This window comes from Hyperolius riggenbachi, chromosome 11 (assembly GCF_040937935.1).
Source record: "Hyperolius riggenbachi isolate aHypRig1 chromosome 11, aHypRig1.pri, whole genome shotgun sequence".
Classification (NCBI taxonomy): Eukaryota; Metazoa; Chordata; class Amphibia; order Anura; family Hyperoliidae; genus Hyperolius; species Hyperolius riggenbachi.
In genome coordinates this window covers 195,893,978-195,915,589 of record NC_090656.1, presented here as the reverse complement: position 1 = coordinate 195,915,589, position 21,612 = coordinate 195,893,978, and the positions used below count along the sequence as shown (strand labels likewise).

At 46.3% G+C, this 21,612-nt stretch overlaps 1 long non-coding RNA gene across 1 annotated transcript in view; it reads right to left on the bottom strand.

Annotated features, from left to right (window-relative positions):
* The window catches only part of LOC137538465 (uncharacterized), a 200,331-nt gene extending 184,245 nt beyond the window's left edge, over positions 1-16,086 (bottom strand). The window contains exon 1 of the long non-coding RNA XR_011024799.1: positions 16,000-16,086. This is a non-coding gene — a long non-coding RNA (uncharacterized lncRNA). The remainder of the gene's footprint in view (positions 1-15,999) is intronic.
* Positions 16,087-21,612: the final 5,526 nt, after the last annotated feature.

Here is a 21,612-nt window from a genome sequence, read left to right as displayed (position 1 = left end):
CCAAATATGCAACGCGTTTCGCAGGATTGATCCCGCCTCATCAGGCAATAACAACGGAGCAATAGTATATGTGGTCAGTAGAAGAGCCAGGCACCTTACAGAGGGCTCACCTGTACATCCCTCTAGGTATGGTTTGGGGGTTCCGGCCTGTGGGAGAGTCCGGGGCCTGGTCCTGTGAACCAGTGTTTGTGGCATGTGACATTCGCACAGGAAGTCAGCATTACAAACCCAACCACCCAGATAATAATAAAAAGAAATGAAATAATAAAATGAATAATGCAACAATGGTTTACATGCAATGCATAAAACTGTGCATACCAAATCCTAACAACCTTTAAAGGGATATACATTCGCTTTGGCACTGCAATATGATTATAGTTTCAGATACATTTCCTCATAATCAGATCTATTTTACCTTCCTAAAGATAAATGGTGATTTCATGCAATTAGTCATATAAGTCTGCAAGCAATGGCCATACATATTAATAGCTTGAAGTGGAACACAGGGAAGGCACACAAACCTCATCACATGAACAAAACTGTAATAGCAGGTAGTGTGATAATTATACAAGATATGAAATATCACTCACCAAGGGCAAGGAGTAACTGAGCGCGCTGGTCGTATTTAGAACTGGAGAGATACAATGTCACAGCAGATGGAGGTGATCAAACATTTTAGGCAATGTCCACTTCCTGGCAGGGAGCCTCTGACATTTCTGTCACCCCCAAGAACTGTCTCTATTGCTTCACAGAAAACACGGCACCTCATTTCTCATTTTATGACATTTCTTGGGTGAGATGCAAACTATCTATGTGCTGTGCAAACCAAAGGGTTGCAACTCCGGGATCATATTACCGTATATACTCGACTACAAGTCGAGAAATTTAGGACTGCCTCACAATGTAAAAGTGGGGGGGTCGACTTATAGTCGCGTCAGACCTAAATTTCCAAACTTATAGCCAGGGTCGGGGTGCCACTTTCTCCTCATTAGGCTACACTGCACTGCCCCCTCACTAGCTCTCCCTCCCTCCTGTCTCCTCCTAATCATAACTGTTGCCAGTTTTACCTACAAACCTCCCCTCCCAGCCGCTATGGTGCCTTCCGCTCTCTCCCCTGGTGGCCGCCTCTCTCCCCCGTGTTCAGTGACAACAGCGTAGCAGAGCTGACATACGTTACCTAATCCACCGCTGCGCGCTGTGTCCTTTGATCTCCTCCTCGTTCATGCCGGCGAGCATACTATAGCGTCTCTCCCGCTTCCAGTACCATGTGACATCGGGAGTCACATGGTACTGAAGCGGGAGAGACGCTATAGTATGCTCGCCGGCATGAACGAGGAGGAGATCAAAGGACACAGCGCGCAGCGGTGGATTAGGTAACTTATGTCAGCTCTGCTACGCTGTTGTCACTGAACACGGGGGAGAGAGGCGGCCACCCGGGGGAGAGAGCGGAAGGCACCATAGCGGCTGGGAGGGGAGGTTTGCAGTTAAAAAGGAATAGGTCACGTATGACAGCTCTGCTACATTGTTTTCACAGAACACGGGGGTGGGAGGCGAGGGGGCCACCCGGGGGAGAGAGTGGAAGGCACCGCAGCTGCTGGGAAGGGGAGTTTGTAGGGAAAACTGCCCATAGTACTTGATGCCTAAATATGTGCATATATCTGCTCTGCATATGTGAAAAGCTGAAGCAGCACCTGGGGACCAGGAGGAGTTAATGGCCGCAGAGTTTTATGCACTACAGCCATTAACTTCTCCTGGTCCCTAAGTGCAGACATTACTTCTCTTGGACCGCAAGTGCAAAACCAGTAACCCCTCCTAGTCCCCACCTGCAGCCATCAACTTTCCTAGGCCGACTTATACTTGAGACTTTGAAAAATACCAGCTTTTGGGGATCAAATTTGGGGGTCGACTTATACACGGGGTCGACTTGTATCCGAGTATATACGGTATAGTCATAAAATATTTGATTCTCAAGCCCTGGTGATGTTTGATTCTCAAACCTGGAGTGAAAATAAATTGATGATATAAGTAATTATAAGGTTGGGTATTGGAAACTGTCACGAAAATCTTAAAATTTAAAACGCATACAAATAAGAAGTATGCTTCTTCCTGAGTAAAATGAGCCATAAATTACTTCTCTCCCACGTTGCTGTCACTTACAGTAAGTAGTAGAAATCTGACATTACAGGGTTTGGGCTAGTCCATCTCTCCTTAGAGGATTCTCAGCATGGCCTTTATTCTTTATAAAGACACTCCCTGAAAAATATTTATACAAAGATGCTGACCAGCCTCCCAGCTCACCATAGATTTTGTTGGCAGTGGAACGGAGCAATTGCCATTCACTAAGTGCAGTTTGAAAATAAGGAAATCCCTGTGAACTCCCCATGAGGAGATGGGCTAATCCAAAACCTGTCGGTTCTGTCAGATTTTTACTACGTACTGTAAGTGACAGCAACATAGGAGAAAAGTAATTTATGGCTCATTTTACCCTGGAAGAAATGTACTTTTTAATTGTATATGTTTACGCGAAAGAGGTCCTTTAAGGAAAAAAACGGCACCATCATAAGCACCTATGATAACAGCCGCATTTAGGGGCATTAGGGGAACATTATGCAGCTATAAAGGTAAATTTGGGTGCCCAGAGGCAATGCTGCAATATAGTTATTCACAAGCCAGAAGCCTGTGCAAAAAAATGTCCCTTCTTGGCGGGAGGCGCCCAAATTTACCTTCATAGCCACATATCGCGGCTTTGAGAAAGAGGGGGGTTAAGTTAAAGAGGAAGATTTAGGGTTGGGCGCCATTGGGGGGGGGGGTTAGGGTTAGGCACCACCGGGGGGTCTTAGGGCTAGCCATCAGTAGAAGTAGGGTTCTGTGTGAGAGCAGGGTTAGGTTTCGCAATAGTAAAATACCGGTAAATAATACAGATACTCCACTGTGGAAATGTATTAGTAGAATATCCCTAATTTTAGTGAGATTTTACTACCAGCAAACCCGGCGCCCTTTATCCCACACGCCTTTTTTCATGTTTGTAATATTCACTTTAAAGTAAACCTATAACAAAAAAAAACAGCACCTAAGAGGCTTCTCCCGTCCTCTGTAGCCTTGAGGATCCAGCCCTGGCTCCCCTGAACATTTCCCTGACAAGCACTCCGCAGACGCAGCAGCAATATTTACCTTCAGGGCTCCAGGGCAGACACAGTAGCGGCTCTCCGATGGGCACCAACAGAAATAGCCATGCGGGTCCACTGTACTGCGCAGGCACGAGTCGGAGAGCTTCTACTGTGGCTGTGCTGGATTGCGATAGTTAAATATTTACCTCTCCGTCATTCGGGGGCTTCCAGCGCTGGATCGCCAGGACGGAGGAGGGCGGGGGAAGCCTCATTATGATGCAGAGGCTTCCCTCTACCGAGGTTAGTACTCCCCAGGTGCTGTTTTTTCATTACAGGTTTCCTTTAAAAAAATTGGCAGAAAGTTTGTTTTGATCTGTAGTTGTTAACTCTTCTCTACTTGGTCATTAGTGACGGTCATGTCTAGGAGAACTTGTGTAGAAGCATGTGATTTGTTTGATCAGCTAATAGATTTGCAGAGCTCTGATTTGCTGTGATAACATCCTGCTTTAGCACATGATCATGGCTAGCAAATCAGAGACTTGCATATCTATCACCTGAACAAACTGATCACATGCTTCTCCATGAGTTCTCCTAGACATGACCATCACTAGTGGAGGTCAGCATCCAGATTTAGGGCCCATTCACACTTGAGCGTTTTGCCGGCGATTTTGGCAAAACGCTCAAACGCTAGCACTTTTGAAAGTGCTAGTGCAATGAAACCCTATGGGCCCGTCTTTACTTGGGCGATTTGCGCTAATCGCCGCAAATCGCCCAAAAACGCCAAACGCAAACGCGTACCCTGCACCATTTTCAGGTGATTTCCCGGCAATCCCGTTTCAGTGCTATAGAAACGCTAAACACGATCGTAAAAAAATCGACAAATTTGAATGGTGATTTTTCTTCACATTAATCACGCAAAATCGCCATAGCACAACGCTAGCAAAAGCGCTAGCGTTTTGGGATCAGCAAATGTGAATGGGCCCTTACAGATTTTTCCCAGCATTTCTTGACACTATTATTGTAGAAGCCTGCAGATTGTGCCTTAACCTCCTTGGCGGTAACCCCGTGTGTGACACGGGGTAAGCCGCCGGAGGGTGCCGCTCAAGCCCTGCTGGGCCGATTTACATAATTTTTTTTTTGCTGGACGCAGCTAGCACTTTGCTAGCTGCGCCAGCACCCCGATCGCCGCGCGCCCGATCGCCGCTATCCGATGCGGCGCGCGCCCCCCCCCCCCCCCCAGCGCTGCCTGGCCAATCAGTGCCAGGCAGCGCCAAGGGGTGGATCGGGTCTCCCAATGACGTCCCGACGTCGGTGACGTCATTCCGCCCCGTCGCCATGGCGACGGGGGAAGCCCTCCAGGAAATTCTGTTCTTTGAACGGGATTTCCTGATCGCCTATCGCCGGAGGCGATCAGCGGGGCTGGGGGGATGCAGCGGCTATCATGTAGCGAGCCCTCGGCTCGCTACATGATTTTAAAAAAAAAAATAAAAAAAAAACTGCTGCGCTGCCCCCTGGCGGTATTTTTCATACCGCCAAGGGGGTTAAAGAGACTCTGAAGCCAGCTTAAAAACTAGTTTTTACCTTTAATTTAACTTAAAGAGAATCTGTAACGTTAAAACGTCCCCTGGGGGGTACTCACCTCGGATGGGGGAAGCCTCAGGATCCTAATGAGGCTTCCCACGCCGTCTGCCGTCCCTCGGGGGTCTCGCTGTAGCCCTCCGTACAGCGGTGACGTACTATTTACCTTTGCAGGCTCCTGCGCAGGCGCTCTGGCTGCTTTCGCTCCGAAGGAGGCGGAAATACCCGATCTCAGTCGGGTCCGCTCTACTGCGCAGGCGCAAGTCTCCGGCGCCTGCGCAGTAGAGCGGACCCGACTGAGATCGGGTATTTCCGCCTCCTTCGGAGCGAAAGCAGCCACAGCGCCCCCGCTGGAGCCTGCAAAGGTAAATATTGAATTGAACAGTCGGCACAGTCGCCGGCTGTTCGGAGGGCTGCAGCGAGACCTCCGTGGGACAGAGGACGGCGTGGGAAGCCTCATTAGGATCCTGAGGCTTCCCCCACCCGAGGTGAGTACCCCCCAGGGGATCTTTTTGTCGTTACAGAGTCTCTTTAAGGATCATGGTTCCTGCTAAAGCTCTGCTATCCCGTGGCAGAAAGAAGGATTTTTTATCCCCCAAATCCTAGACTTTCTTGGTCGTGGATTTTACTGCCCAGGGAGGCAGAGCTCAGGGCTGTAGCTCTGCCTCTCGTCGAATCAATCCTCACTGATCTCCGCTTCTCCCCACCCCTCTCAATGAAAGAAGACTGAGAGGGGCAGGGAGAGGCAGAGATCAGTGAGGATTGATTTGACGAGAGGCAGAGCTACAGTCCAAAGCTCTACCTCAATCAAGAAGTGCTCCCCGGTATTTGCCCCGGGGATTTGGGGGGTAAAAAACTCTCGTAGCAGTCACAATCCTCCTTCAGCAGAATAAAAGGTAAAAACTATTTTTAAAACTGGCTTCAGACTCTCTTCAAATTACTCTCCACATCAAGAATGACACCATAAGTGTTCTCAAATCAGCAATTCCTCTTCATCCTGTGCCAACTGCATCAAAATCTGTCTGCAAAAGTCACGTCGGGTTTGTTTCTGGAAAGGGGTTAGCAAACATGAAACCCAGCGTGCAGACACCTTACACATTCACTTCATCGTGAATAATTTTCAGCACACTACCACAACTGAGACCAGTTTCATTCATGATCATTTGGATGGTTGTCTGTCTGTCTTCCAGGATTAACACTCCACTTTCTTCAATGTGACTGCATCATCCATCAATAATGGTCTGACATGGTCTTGGCTCATCTATGAGGAACATAAGACCACATTGGAAATCCCTTTTCCACCTCACAATGGTGCCATGGGTAATCGTTTCCATAAACTGCCATGATCTCATCATGAATTTGCCGGGCACTATTACCTAGAGTGACCAGATTTTTGTGCGTCCAACCTGGGACGGGGAGGGGCGAAAAGTGGGGGGACTGAGGAGCGCGCAGTGACGAAGACTGGGGGTGGGGGGTTGTGTCAGAAAGTGGGCGTGTCCATGACATTGTATGGGCGGAGCTAACGTAATGATGTAACAGCGAGGCATAAGAAAGCAGTGTTTACGCCATGATGTGGACAAACGAGACTTTGTATCATGGGTGTGCAGAAACTGTGTGATGCTAATAGTATACCGTAACCACAAAGCAGCAAACATAGCCATCTATGACCATTAAATAATAAATGCAGTAACAATTCCCCCGGACACCAGAAAATAAACGCAATGGGCAACATGTCAGCACAAAATAAACGCAATGCGGGCAACATGTCAGTATAAAATAAACGCAATGCGGGCAAACATTTCAATAGAAAATAAACGCAATGCGGGCAACATGTCAGTACAAAATAAACGCAATGCTGGCAAACATGTCAGTACAAAATAAACGCAATGCCGGCAACATGTCAGTACAAAATAAACGCAATGCGGGCAAACATGTCAGTACAAAATAAACGCAATGCGGGCAAACATGTCAGTACAAAATAAACGCAATGCGGGCAAACATTTCACCAGAAAATAAATGCAATGCGGGCAAACATTTCACCAGAAAATAAATGCAATGCGGGCAAACATTTCACCAGAAAATAAACGCAATGCGGGCAAACATTTCACCAGAAAATAAACACAATGCGGGCAAACATTTCACCAGAAAATAAACGCAATGTGGGCAAACATTTCACCAGAAAATTAACGCAATGTGGGCAAACATTTCACCAGAAAATAAACGCAATGTGGGCAAACATTTCACCTGGAAAAGAAAGCATTTACTCACCTGGCAGAAGTCTCCGTCCTCTGGCGCGCTGCTCCCGGGACCACATTCCTCCTGCTCTTGTCTCCTGCGCTGACAGGGCTACGGCAAGATGGCGCCCGAAGCCCTGTACTGGAGACACAAATAGTCTCCAGTACAGGGCTTCGGCAGCCATCTTGCCGTAGCCCTGCTCGCCTGCCGGTGTCAAAACACCGGAAGACTAAGGAGGCTGGAGCGGGGCTGCGGGCAATGAACTGCCACGGCGTCTATAGACGCCGCTGCCAGTTCATGAAGATAGAGTGGCCAGAGTCCCGAGGCCGGGACGTCCCGCTGCTAAAAGCGGGACCTCATGCAGCCTAGGACAGCGGACCCCGAATCCGGGACGTGTCCCGGGCAATCCGGGACATCTGGTCACTCTATATTACCCTTCAAATGCAGAAACTTCATCAAGCTGCAAGCCTAAGTCTATTGACTTTCATGTTACTGTTCACATTAGACAAAGCGTTCCATAGTGTTGTAACTCCTCTGGGAGCTTTTAATCACACAACGCAAGCATTTTTTCCATCGGGTGAAACAGATACACGTCGAACCGCAACTTCCCAATGTCATGCCGTGTGCCATAACACGTGCATGAAATCAGGTTCTGGCACGTGTTAGCTAGTGTCAAAAAGAGCCCTCAATCTTTTCCATTTCACACTTTAGTCACTTTTGGCACAATCTGTTAAAGAAATAAAGGATGCAGGAGTTATTTTCTCAATATCATGCACTTCGGGACCAATGATGACACTGACAAGTTTTCATCAATGTTCCTAAATAACTTCTGGGTTCTAAATAATTAAAGATAATCTGTAACAGAAAATGAGCCCCTGAGGGGTACCTACCTCAGGAGGGGGAAGTCTCTGGTTCTTAAAGAGTCTTCCCTCTTCCTCCTCAGCAGAGGGGATCCAGCGCTGGGACCCCCCGAAGATCTCCTTGTCGGCCACTTGTCGGAGTGTGCACATGCGCAGTAGCGGCTCCAACGGTATTAGGAGAGCCCGATTGGGTCTGCTCTACTGTGCAGGGGTGAGCCGTATTCGCTTGCTCAGTAGAGCGGACCCGATTGGGCTCATCTACAGTGGCGTTGCTAGCCCCAAAGATTAGTGGCAGGTGCCCCGGATGTATTCTGGCGTTCCCCGGATGTTTCCTCAGGCAGAATCAGCTGTGGTGCCTCAATGGTGGGCATGCTGGGAGCTGTGGTGCATCATTTGGGGGTATGCTGGGTGCTGTGGTGCCATGCTGGGTGCCTTTATGGGGGCATACTGGGTGCTGTGGTGCCATGCTGGGTGCCTCAAAGGTGGGCATGCTGGGAGCTGTGGTGCATCATTTGGGGGTATGCTGGGTGCTGTGGTGCCATGCTGGGTGCCTTTATGGGGGCATACTGGGTGCTGTGGTGCCATGCTGGGTGCCTCAAAGGTGGGCATGCTGGGAGCTGTGGTGCATCATTTGGGGGTATGCTGGGTAGCTGTGGTGCCTTTATAGGGGCATACTGGGTGCTGTGGTGCCTCTATGGGGGAATACTGGGTGCTGTGGTGCCATGCTGGGTGCCTATGTGGGTATACTGGGTGCTGTGGTGCATCAATTGGGGGTATGCTGGGTGCTGTTGTGCCTTTATGTGGGCATACTGGGTGCTGTGGTGCCATGCTGGGTGTTGTGGTGCCTCTATGGGGGCATACTGGGTGCTGTGGTGCATCAATTGGGGTATGCTGGGTGCTGTGGTGCCTTTATAGGGGCTTACTGGGTGCTGTGGTGCCATGCTGGGTGCTGTGGTGCCTCAATGGTGGGCATGCTGGGAGCTGTGGTGTATCATTTGGGGGTATGCTGGGTGCTGTGGTGCCTTTATAGGGGCATACTGGGTGCTGTGGTGCCATACTGGGTGCTGTGGTGCCTCTATGGGGGCATACTGGGTGCTGTGGTGCTTTTATGGGAGCATGCAGGGAGCTGTGGTTCTTCTATGGGGGCATGCTAGGTGTTGTGGTGCCTGAATAAGAGGCCCATGGGAGCATGGGAATTAGTCCACTAGAAGGTCAGGGAAAGCTATGGGGGGCTGCCAAACAACCTGGCAACAGGCCAGCCTGCAAGCAGAAAGTCAGACCAGCCAGGACAGTTAACTCTGTCTAGCTTTGTGATATGCTGCATTTTTGGTTCCCTACCTGGTCCCCTACCTTTCTTGTCCCTACCTCTCCCTCTAGATTGTAAGCCTTCGGGCAGGGTCCTCCTCCTTGTGTTTCCTACCAGATCACACAACTCCATTACTGTACACCCATCCTATGGATCTGAGTGAACTCGATTTGCCTAATCTCCATGCTCCCATCCAGTGACTAACTATGCATTACCCTCAACTCCCACTGTGCTGCGTAATCTGGTTTTTCTTGTATTCCTATATTGTCTTATTGCTGTATGTCACCAATAAATATTGTCTGTAACCTTAAAGGGAAGGTCCAAGCAAAAAAAAAAAATGAGTTTCACTTACCTGGGGCTTCTACCAGCCCCATGCAGCCATCCTGTGCCCTCATAGTCACTCACTGCTGCTCCAGTCCCCCGCTGGCAGCTTTCTGACCTCGGAGGTCAGGGCCGAATTGCGTACATTTTTACACATTTCCGCTAGTGCAGGAACATTAACACATACATTTTTACGCGTTACTGGTGCAACGCGTACATTTTTGTTCCTGCACTAGCTGGAATGCGTAAAAATGTATGCAATGTGGCCCTGACCTCCGAGGTCAGAAAGCTGCCAGTGGGGGACTGGAGCAGCAGTGAGTGACTACGAGGGCACAGGATGGCTACATGGGGCTGGTAGAAGCCCCAGGTAAGTGAAACTCATTTTTTTTTTTTGCTAGGACCTTCCCTTTAACTAATGTCCAGCGGCACTGCGTTATATGTTAGCACTTTATAAATGCAATAAACGAATAAATAAATGTTGGGGTTGTTGTTTTTTTGTATTAATGGAGAGGGGGCTTCATCCAACATTTTACTGGGCAAGCCTACTGAGACCGCTGTTAAGTTCATGTAAATTTGGCTCCACCCATGACCACACCACATTCTGGTGCATGGCCACACCCATTTTACGGCTGTAGTGCCCCAGATCTCTTAGGAGCCTAGCAACACCCCTGCTCAGCTATATCAGCCGTAGCCCGATTGGAGAGCCGCTTCTGCGCAGTGACAATTGTAAATATTATTGCTGCTCTGTATCCGGGAAGCCAGTGCTCGATCCAAATGACTAAGCATGATGGGGGAAGCCTCTTTAGGATCAAGAGGCTTCCCCCTCCAGAGATAACTACCCCCAGGGGCAATTTTATTTTTACAGGTTTCCTTTACCCCACAGCCAGGAGCGCTCCCGGTCGCAGGTGCATGATCAAGGACCTGGGTTGCCAGGCGACACCTGCACAGCGTGTACCGACCCTGCCAACCCAGAAGTAGGATCGGGTGGACATTAGGCCTTAATGGAGACGGATGGAGGAGAACGGGGGGAGTGGTGGACATGAGGAGAGGCTCCTACAAATGCCTGCTCCCCGTTTTTAAACTTTTAAAATGGCTAAAGTATACTTAAAGAGAACCCGAGGTGGCCTTGTATTACGTAAGTGGGGCACAGAGGCTGGTTGGGCACACTAACACCAGCCTCTGTTGCCCCATCGTGTGTGTCAAAGACCCCCCTGCTCGCCGCTAAACTCCCTGCAGTGCTGGCGACACGCAGCGCGTCGCCAGCACAATGTTTACTCTAGCGCTGTCTGTCAGCGCCGCTCCCACGCCTCCTCCGCATCGCCGCTACCCGCCCTCGTCCCTTCCCTCCAATCAGCGGGAGGGAAGGGACGAGGGCGGGTAGCGGCGATGCGGAGGAGGCGGCGGAGCGGCGCTGACAGACAGCGCTAGAGTAAACATTGTGCTGGCGACACGCTGCGTGTCGCCAGCTCTGCGGGGGTATAGCGGCAAGCAGGGGGGTCTTTGACACACACGATGGGGCAACAGAGGCTGGTGTTAGTGTGACCAACCAGCCTCTGTGCCCCACTTACGTAATACAAGGCCACCTCGGGTTCTCTTTAAACTCTTTCTGTATTGGAAAACAATATGAGTCTCTTTTCTTTGCTACTAATGTTCCATTCCTCAGCTGTACTACACATACAATTCATTATCTCATAAGTTTATTTTTGCTTCAGGTTTGCTATAAAGTGGATCCGAGATGAAAAACTAACTATAACAAGTAACTTGTCTATATATCTTATCTAAAGTTTAGATAGTTTACACAGAAAATCTAGCTGCAAACAGCTTCAACACTTTATCATTATTTCTTCCTGTGATACAATGAGGGGAGGCATGTTCTGTTTGTGATCGTTACACACAGGCAAGCTGATCTGCATCTCCAGCCCTCAGCCTGTAAAAACTTCACTCCCCTCCCCTCCTCCCCTCTGCCTCTGAAATCTCTGACTAGTAACCTCCTCCTGCTCAGACTGAGCTCCCATAAGCCCTTGCTACATGGGCCTCAGAGTGCCAAGGCACTGGAAAAGCTGTGGGCGAAGATGGCTTATTTTATAGGGAATTAGGGTATTAAAACAACAACAACAAAAGTATTGGGCTTCAGGAATGCCCTATAAACTATATGAAAGGAACACAATTATGCAATGAGTAAAAGTTTATCTCGGATGCACTTTAAGGAGAGATACATTTCGAGTTGATAAGTAAGGTGAGATACTTCAGCAGAGAGGCTTTGTGAATCGGCCTCATTTAACCCCATTATAAGGACACTGAATAGGCTGAGTATTTTTAATGTGCTGAGATAACAACATGATTTATCTTCAAATGGGACTTGATTAATCCCTGTGCCCCTTTTTAATCCCTAATTAGTTAACAGCTCAAAGCAAAGGATCAATGACAAATTCTATAATCTCCGCAGTACATTCAGGGCCCATAAAAAGCCCTCTGAAAGGCAGAGTAATATTCAGCAATGCAGCAGGCAGGCAATGTTCACAGGCCATACAGAGTATCCCCTTCTGCAAACTAACTAATCCCTATAAGTAACAGAGAGTCCCAGACACAGCCTAGGCATTCATAGCTTGCACGGCCGGCCCGCAGTGCTTTCATTCCTCCTCTCAGTCCACATCCAGCGTGTAAGACTTGTCACTGTCATCTCTCCGATCCACACCACACAGCATGGCTTATAGATGTACAATCAGGACACAATAATGAATGGCTAGCAGCTCTCTCCATTAATCCTTTACTGACAGTCCTTCTTGTGCATGGTTCTATTTATTCAGAGTTCACTCTCAGATCCCAGAGTCAGGAAGGTCAGAGAGGACGACACAGAGAATGCCAAGGCGATAAGCTTCAAGGGTTCCCAGTAAGCTGTCCCTGTGTTCCTGATAGGTGCCTAGATTCCTGACTGGAGAGGTGAGTGACACGATTAAAGCTCCACTCCGGGTATAAACGATTTCCAGGCCTTGTCAGCACTCATGGACAGAGCCAGAGTACATTTCCACTTTTTGCTCCCGTAGGAGGTTTCGAGCCATCTTCACAAGGACCGCAAAGATCAGACACTGGTCGCTGTTACCGACAAATGTTTATAGAGATACTGCCTCTTCAATGTATCTTGCTTACACTGCTGTATATTGTGTTTATTCTGCTATGTACTGTGGTTTCAATCTCCTATCTCTTACTTAAAAGAGTACCTATAAGAAAAAAGTGCCCCTGGAGGGTACATACCTTGGGAGGGAGATCCTAAAGGTATGTACCCTCTGGATCCTAAAGAGGCTTCCCCTGTCCTCCCCAGCAGAGGCGATCCAGCGCAGGGACCCTCTGAAGATCTTGTCAGCGTGTGCAAAGGCGCACTAGCGGTTCTCCACTCGGGCTCCGGCATAAAAAGGCAAGCACGATCCGATCCGCTCTAATACGCAGGCATGTGGACCCGATCAAGCTCGGCTATTTCTGCCTGATCAGTAGAGTGGAGCCCGATTGGGAAACCGCTACTGTGCCTGCACCCACAAAGGCTTCCCCCCCCCAATGCCGGATTTACCATAAGGCATTGTAGGCACATGCCTTCAGGCGCCTGATGATGGAAAGGCTGCACACTTTCCTCCCCGAGCGCCTCCCTCCCTCCTTCATTATGCAGAGTCCTGATGAGAGTGTTATTGAGAGGTTACTCACTCTGCTCTCGGCATTCCACTGAAGAGATCGCCCTTTAATTAGGGGCTCCTCTAGCTACTTAATACTGAGGTTCCTCTAACTACCTACTACTTGGGGGCACCTCTAGCTACTTAAAGAGAGTCTGAAGCGAGAATAAATCTCGCTTCAGACCTCATAGATAGCAGGGGCATGTGTGCCCCTGCTAAACCGCCGCTATCGCGCCGCTAAACGGGGGTCCCTTCACCCCCAAATCCCCTCGGTGCAGCAGGGGAGCGCTTCCTGGTTGGGGCAGGGCTAACCGCCGCAGCCCTGCCCCACGCGCGTCTGTCAGCGCGTATCTCCGCCTCTCCCCCGCCCCTCTCAGTCTTCCTTCACTGAGAGGGGCGGGGGAGAGGCGGCGATGCGCCACTGATAGACGCGACTGGAGGCAAGGCTGCAGCCGTTAGCCCTGCCTCCAGGAGAGACCAAGTCTGCGACCAAGTGTTGCAGTGGGGGGTTTGGGGGTGAAGGGACCCCCGTTTAGCGGCGGTTTAGCAGGGGCACACATGCCCCTGCTAACTGTGAGCTCTGAAGCGAGATTTATTCTCGCTTCAGTGTCTCTTTAATACTGATGCTACTTCTGGCTACCTAATGCTAAGGGACATCTGTAGTTACGTATGACAGGTAGGGGAAGTAAGGGTGAAATGACAGCTGGGCCAGCAAGCACACTTGCAATGCGGTTTGGTGGGGGTTTGTAGGTTCAGGGGGGCCAAGTCTAAGGTGGCAGGACATCTTTGCCTATAGGCTCCTGTTAGGTAAATCTAGGCCTGCTTCCCCCCCCCCCCCTCCCACCCCGAGGTAAGTGCTGCCCCGCCCCCCTGGCGATGTTATTGTATCGCCCAGGAGGTTAAAACAGAAAATATTTGCGATAATTCAGGTTGGAGTGAGCTCTGAGATGTCTCCCAGTGCATCATTGCTGAAATATGCAAATCAACCTTTGTTGTCCTTAGAAGCTAAACACACCTCCAGATCCGCTGGAATGCAATGATGTGTCAGCTTGTTATTTGTACAGAGCCATAATAATCCAACATGCATACAGACTGTTTTGGATTGGTTGATCCTCATCAGTGCATGGCATAGATAAATGTGGCTCTATGGAGTAGGACTTGAAACACCCAGAGGTACAGACTAACCAGCAAGGTCATGGTGATTCAGAACTCATTTGAGTGCGTAAGGGGCTACAATGGTCCAAAAGCCCTCTTACTATTGTATCATTGTAGCCCCTTACACACGCCAATGAGTTCTGGTTCACCATAAGCTTGCTGGTTAGTCTGTACCTCATTTTATCCAGGTATTCTTTCAAAGCAGTCTTGAATCTAAAATGCCCTGTTTGTTTATTTTGCATTAATTTCAATAAAGATTTATTGAAAAGAAAAAAAAAGACACAGCTATTGTTACAGGGCAGCACAGCTGCCATCAAACTCCATAAATAACTTTCAAGCCTTCTCATATAAGGCATATATTTCATTGCCCCCTATGGATCCTGTGCAAGGGAAATTTGTGTACCTGCCACAAGTACTATCTGTTTCCCCAATGGTGTAGTGTTTGGAATTATCTGCATCCTTTGTTGTAGTGGAAGGAATGCCTACACAGTATTCATCCCAGTGTATCCACTCTTTCTCATAAGTGTTCCACAAAATCCCTAAGATGAAACTAGTCCTCTTTCTCCTCATCTCACTGTCTGAAGCCTTCAAATCCTTGAGTTTTGTCTTCTGAACCCTTGCATCACTCAGGCATCACTCTTACTCAGCCACAGAACCCCAACTCCTGGTGAGTGGTCTCTCTGATACTGTAACTGCCCTGGCTACTGTTCACACAAAACACTCATCATTCTAAGTAGAACATTCGCAGAGAGATTTGGGCATAGCAGAAGCTGGAGGTACTGTAGCTAGGTATGAGAAATGCTGAAATATTACAAGACTGAGGCGCCAGGTGTAACCCGGACCAAATGCTGTTGTGTACTCCTATTGTCTATTGCCTGATGAAGCAGGTGCAAGCCTGAGAAATGCGTTGCAAATACCCCCTGGAGTGTACCAATAAATTTGCTTTATTTTGAATACACAGCCTATTGTGTCTGCTTGCAGGAGGTAAGTCCACTACTGCCTCCTAAGCACTTTTAAACTTTTAAGGGCTCTTTCACATAAGAGCTTGCGTTGGAGAACGCTCAAAGCATACGTTTTGTTGTATGCGATTTAATGCGTTTTGATATGCGTTGCACTGCAGTTTTCAATGCGTTACAGCACATAAAAAAACGCAGGTAATTTTTTTTTCTTTTAGTTCTCAACTTTCTACATTGTTCCTCTGTTGCATCCTGGGACTGATTGCCTGCGTTAACGGATGAAAAACGCGCATAGTATGCGTTTTACATTGACTAACATTGTAACGCATAAAGCTAGCGTTGGCCGAAAAACTGCGCCTGGGTGCAGTGTAACGCAACGCACAAAAAGGCTGCGTTAAATGTGAAAGCTAAAATGAAAGTCTATGGACTTTAATTTCACCTTGGGTAATGCAAACTTTACCCTTTGTGTTGAAACGCAGAAAATCTGCCCTAATGTGAAAGAGCCCTTAGTATCTGATTTTATTATTTTGGCGCCTCTTTTCTCCATTACGAGTTCCGATAACCACAAGACTCAGAAGGTGAAGATCTGGAACTTACAGTGTTGCAGACAGAGATAGAGGACTACTCTTGGTATATGCATTCTTGTAAACACTAACGAGAAAAATTTCAATTGCATGTAGGGTAGTGCTACATACATGAGTTGGAAAGGGCTGGTTTTCTGGAAAATGGGAAAAACTGAGAGACTCCCCCAAAAATTAAAGGTTTAAATTGAAAGATGGAATCCAATAATACTAATAATAAAATTGGTAAGTCTTAGCTTACCTTGAAAGATTCACCAATCACAAGATTCAGACTTTTTATTCATTACAACACGTTTCACGGTCAACAGACGCATCATAGGATCAGTAGAAACAGTGCCTTAAAACATAAAACAGGAGGCTCACTACTCAAAACATTACAAATAGCTCATGGTCTGCATCTTAAAAATATTTCCAGTAAATATATATAGAAACAACCAGAGATATTTCTTGATGTGAGTATACAGTATATGTAGTCACGGAGCGCAGCACCGAGGATCATCCTTTCAACTGTTGATGTGAGTATACATTTGCATTTGACAGTGTGGAGAAAAGGGGAGGGGTGGGAAGGAGAAGCGAGGGGGAGGGGGGGGGAGAGGAAGGGAAAAGAAAAAGAGGGGACAGTAGGGGAGGAGGAGAGAGGAGAATAGCAAATTAGACAGTTTATGGTATATGTGGCAGATCTGGATACCAGAATATAGAAGCATAACACCACCTGTCCCACACAGCAAATATGTAAAATGTAGTGCATATCTATCTATATCTATATATATATATATATACAGTGGTGTGAAACACTATTTGCCCCCTTCCTGATTTCTTATTCTTTTGCATGTTTGTCACACTTAAATGTTTCTGCTCATCAAAAACCGTTAACTATTAGTCAAAGATAACATAATTGAACACAAAATGCAGTTTTAAATGATGGTTTTTATTATTTAGTGAGGAAAAAAAACTCAAAACCTACATGGCCCTGTGTGAAAAAGTGATTGCCCCCCTTGTTAAAAAATAACTTAACTGTGGTTTATCACACCAGAGTTCAATTTCTGTAGTCACCCCCAGGCCTGATTACTGCCACACCTGTTTCAATCAAGAAATCACTTAAATAGGAGCTATCTGACACAGAGAAGTAGACCAAAAGCACCTCAAAAGCTAGACATCATGCCAAGATCCAAAGAAATTCAGGAACAAATGAGAACAAAAGTACTGTAATTGAGATCTATCAGTCTGGTAAAGGTTATAAAGCCATTTCTAAAGCTTTGGGACTCCAGCGAACCACAGTGAGAGCCATTATCCAAAAATGGCAAAAACATGGAACAGTGATGAACCTTCCCAGGAGTGGCTGGCCGACCAAAATTACCCCAAGAGCGCAGAGAAAACTCATCCGAGAGGCCACAAAAGACCCCAGCACAACATCTAAATTACTGCAGGCCTCACTTGCCTCAATTAAGGTCAGTGTTCATGACTCCACCATAAGAAAGAGACTGGGCAAAAAACGGCCTGTATGGCAGATATCCAAGGCGCAAACCACTTTTAAGCAAAAAGAACATTAAGGCTCGTCTCAATTTTGCTAAAAAAAACATCTCAATGATTGCCAAGACTTGTGGGAAAATACCTTGTGGACCGCCGAGACAAAAGTTGAACTTTTTGGAAGGTGCGTGTCCTGTTAAATCTGTCATAGAAGTAGCACAGCATTTCAGCAAAAGAACATCATACCAACAGTAAAATACGGTGGTGGTAGTGTGATGGTCTGGGGTTGTTTTGCTGCTTCAGGACCTGGAAGGCTTGTGATAGATGGAACCATGAATTCTACTGTCTACCAAAAAATCCTGAAGGAGAATGTCCGGCCATCTGTTCGTCAACTCAAGCTGAAGCGATCTTGGGTGCTGCAGCAGGACAATGACCCAAAAGACACCAGCAAATCCACCTCTGAATGGCTGAAGAAAAACAAAATGAAGACTTTGGAGTGGCCTAGTCAAAGCCCTGACCTGAATCCTATTGAGATGTTGTGGCATGACCTTAAAAAGGCAGTTCATGCTAGAAAAACCTCAAATAAAGCTGAATTACAACAATTCTGTAAAGATGAGTGGGCCAAAATTCCTCCAGAGCGCTGCAAAAGACTTGTTGCAAGTTATCGCAAACGCTTGATTGCAGTTATTGCTGCTAAGGGTGGCCCAACCAGTTATTAAGTTCTGGGGGCAATTTCTTTTTCACACAGGGCCATGTAGGTTTTGAGTATTTTTTCTCACTAAATAATAAAAACCATCATTTAAAACTGCATTTTGTGTTCAATTATGTTATCTTTAACTAATGGTTAACGTTTTTTCATGAGCAGAAACATTTAAAGTGGACCCAAACCAAACATTTTTTTTAATTAAAAAATATTTAGTTGCACCACTCTGACACATACAAAGATAAATAAACACTCCTTCAAGTCTATGAGCATTTCAGTGCATGCTTTTCACCCTTCTCTTTTCATAACTAGGGTTATACTGGGGGCAGCCATTAGCAATTCCTCCATTGCCAGACACCTCTTACTTCACCAGTTTGCCGGATTTTGTCCCGGCAATTTGAGAGGATGGGAGGGGTTCCACCAATAAATGTAAAATATTTTATATTTGTCATCATGCAGCTGAAAAAAGGCTGCAATTTATTATTATAATTTAGAAAATAGATTTTATTTCTGAAATCTTGAATTTTTAATTTGGGTCCACTTTAAGTGTGACAAACATGCAAAAGAATAAGAAATCAGGAAGGGGGCAAATAGTTTTTCACACCACTGTATATATATATATATATATATATATATATATATATATATATATATATATATATATATATATATATATATATATATACACAGTCTATACACACAGTACGAAAAAATCTGTACTGCGCCTGCGCAGTATGCCTTAGGCTGCAGGAGCGTGAACGAGGAGGTGCAGTTTCCCCGAACTGCGTGAAGTAAAAGTGAGCCGCGGCGTGGGACCAGAGCATCGGTGAGTGGCTGCATGGGAACAGGTCAGCTGCAGGGGGTTGGCAGAAGCCCCAGGTAAGTGAAACTCTTATTTTTTATGCAGCTTACAGTTCCACTTTAATCAGACACCTGAAACAAGCATGCAGCTAATCCAGTCAAACTTTCCTTAGAGGCATCTGATCTGCATGCTTGTTCAGGGTCTATGGCTAAAAGTATTAAAGGCAAAGGATCAGTAGGACAGCTAGGCGATGTGCATTGTTTAAATGGAAATACAGTAGTATCCCTTTATAGCATACATGTCAAACTCCGGCCCACGGGCCAAATCTTGCCCTCAAAACCATTAAATTAGGCCCTCAAGTGGTTTACCCAGTTTGCTTTATGTTTGGCCCACTCTAGACCACCAGGGAAGCTGCACTGGAGGTGAAGCCCTAGAACACCAGAGAAGCCATATGGGAGGTAGGGGGAAAGCACTAAACACTAGGGAACTGTATAAGAGAGGGAGGACCACTAGGCACCAGGGAACTGGGTTGGTGGGGGGCATTAGACACCTGGGACCTTTATAAGGGAGGGAGGTGGCCAGTAGACATTGAGGTTGGCCCGCTACTAGGTCCTAGTGTACAATTTCAGCCCACTTTGTATTTGAGTTTGACACCCCTGCTTTATAGCGAACTTTAAGGGACTGGAAAAAGTAGTTTACTGTATCAGTATTTTACTATATCAGAATACTCTGCATAATCAAGCACATAAAGAATACTATAGTACTGGATCTTAATTCAATCAGTAATTGGGAGTGATTTTTTTCTTTTGAATGCTTCAGCAAGCCAGTACAGACAGCATCTAAGCTAGATCAAAATGCACAGTGCTCCATATGCAGGGATTTGGATGCAATAATCACACAACAGCTTGCACAGGAAGCATAGATCTCACCAGGTAAAGCAGGTTGAGTACTATTAGTGTGCTCCTCTGTCCTCATTTCTGTGCAGCTTGGATGATGCTGTAGTGTTGCAGCCATGAACAAGCAGTCACGGATGATAAGCAATCCCCTCAGTAATCAGGCAGCAGCTTACACAGGAAGCATAGGCCTCACCTGCTGGTGCTTTTGAGGTAATCCACACAGGTCCAGAGAAGTGTGCAGATAGCGAGCAGGCTGTACAAGTGGCTCCCACCCTGCCAACTGACCACGACTTGTGGGTCTCCTACTGATTATGATGCATGCGCCTGTCCACTTAATATTGAATACTGCAGGGGCCAAAAACCAGGTTTACTATAACAGAAGTTCTATTATATCAGGGTGTACTATATCAGACGTTAGTCTCATATACTTATAATGCTGCTTGGTTGGGACCTGGACATTTAGTTCACTATACGCAAATAATTACTATATCAGATTTTGTAAATGTCAGCATCTACATTCCTTTTACTTCAGTTTTCTTTTAAATCCAAGTGGTGGTTTCACAAAGTAATGACAAACCTTAGTGATTTTGTTTTTAAATTTCTTTATGAACGGTTGTTATTTTATCTTTCAGTTGGCTTTATATTGTATTGTATCAACATATCTGAAATGTATATGTGTGTGTGTATGTGTGTGTGTTGTGTGCGTGTGAATTATGTGTGTGACACTTGTTGATTCAAGAGTCAGGGATGCTGTAAAACAGACAGGTGTTTCGAAGACACACCGGTCCTCTTCATCAGTATAACATCATGTGCTGTCTGATAAAGAGGACCTGTGTGTCTTTGAAACAGCTGTCTGTTTTACAGCATCCATGACTCTTTTGCATCAATAAAAGTCCTTGAAAGGATTATGCAGACCTACTCTTGTACTTTGCTGAGGAGGCACCCTCTGTTGGGTGATCACACTCCATCCAGCTAAAGGGCTGTGCGAATCTTACTACATATCGACCCTTGTTTTCATTTCAGGTTACAAAACAACAAAATGTGAATTTTTTCAAAAGCGGCAAATGTTTTCTGTATTTATTGTATCTACAGCAGTCGTCCTCAAACCTTTTTACCCTGGAGGAAGCCTGCAAATCATTTTTGGCTCTCGAGGAACCCCTGCATTTATTTTGCAGAGGCATGGTCTTTAAAAAATAGGTGTGGTTGTTAATTTAACTACCCCTATTACAGCGTCTCTTTATTCTAGTGCTTTTTATTACTGTGCTTCTTTTTACAATACCTCCTGTTATAATTTGCTCTATCATCCTTCCCCCACCACCACGATAGGGGAGAATGCCAAGGAACCCCTACAGAGTACTCATGGGACCCTGCTTGAGAAAACCTGATCTACAGCATTAACTATCCAGGCTTTGCCAAGGAAGAGAGTGACACTATATAAATCAATAGATTTGTATTGTGTATTTATCAACAGAAGATTGAAATGTAATTGGGAAGAAAAGATCATTGCTATAAGGGCCACTTTTCATATGAATGGATCAGCCCTGATCTATTTGGCTGCAATAGTGTCTGAATAACAGCAGAAACAAGCATGCAGGAAACACCTGATCTGCTGCATGCTTGTTCAGGGTCTGTAGCTAAAGTACCAGGCAACTGGTATTGCTTAAAACAAACCTGAAGCAAAAGAAAAAATGTATGATACAATGAATTGTATGTGTAGTAAGGATAAGGAATGGAAGATTAGTAGGAAAGAAAAGAATATTTTTTATTTTCGGTTATATCGCTTTTTTAAAAAAAAATAACATTGCATCATTCTGTCACCGTTGCAGTTTTAAAGGCACACTCTGTCTTTTAAGCTATACAACAAAGCAGAAATAATAACCCTTTGAACTTTCCTGCAGTAAAACCTTCTCTCACGCTGTCTCTCACTGTTTCTTTGCTGTTTAAGTGTTTCAGAAAACAGGACTTTATTCGATCCAGTGGGTTGAA